This window comes from Phalaenopsis equestris, unplaced genomic scaffold, assembly GCF_001263595.1.
Source record: "Phalaenopsis equestris unplaced genomic scaffold, ASM126359v1 Scaffold214218, whole genome shotgun sequence".
Classification (NCBI taxonomy): Eukaryota; Viridiplantae; Streptophyta; class Magnoliopsida; order Asparagales; family Orchidaceae; genus Phalaenopsis; species Phalaenopsis equestris.
This window is the reverse complement of record NW_018233016.1, coordinates 6,068-7,003: the sequence shown is the minus strand read 5'-3', so window position 1 is coordinate 7,003 and position 936 is coordinate 6,068.

Sequence of the window (936 nt, the reverse complement as noted above, 5' to 3'; positions counted from 1 at the left end):
TCAATATGCTCAGCGCTTGAAGAGTTATTAAAAATACGTAGCATTTATTAAAAATATATAGTTTCTTTATCATATTATATCATATCTTTACTATTTTTAATGATATCTGTAATAGCATCTTAACTCAAGCCAATAAAGAATTCAGTTTTTTATGCTTTCTGAGATGATGTCAGGAACGGAAATCTGGTTCAATCCATCTTTGTAAAATATTAGTACGCGCTTGCTCTTTAATCAAATAGTCATTTCTTCAAATAAAACCACCAAAATGAAAAGTACGTATATATATACTATTCATCTATAATTCTCATCAATTTGTTCGAGCGGGCTTATTTAGTTATAGATATGAAGCAGAGAATATATTAATTTAAACTAGTATTATAATGAAATGAAATAAAATGAATATTTAGGAGATAATTAATAAGAAATATGCTGATATATAATATGAAATATTATTTTTCTATTATTTATATAAATTTAAATAATTTTCCTTTTTGAAATCTAATAAAATTTTAAGTATATTAATTATTGATTATTTTTTAAATGAAAGGCTCACGATTGGGGCTAGCTCGAGCATGACTTGTTAGCTCATCAAGCTCAGTTCACTAGCCAATTATTGAGTCATGCCAGAGCAAAAGTCATTTTGGCTCACTTACAACCCTAAATGTAACTACCATTTATAGCACAACCCCACATAAGAGGGATTGTGCATTACTCTTTTGCACATTTACCCCTCTTTCTCTCTCTTTTCGTGCTCGAATGCATAATATATTAATCAAACTATGCTCAATGATTTGATCGCCTTTAAGCCCTAATTGTTCCTTTGAACTATATTCATGAATGTGTGCTCAAATGCGTAGAAATATTCGAAACTTAATCCCAAAATATTTAATTCTAGGGCTCATCCTACCCTATATATACATATATATATATATATAT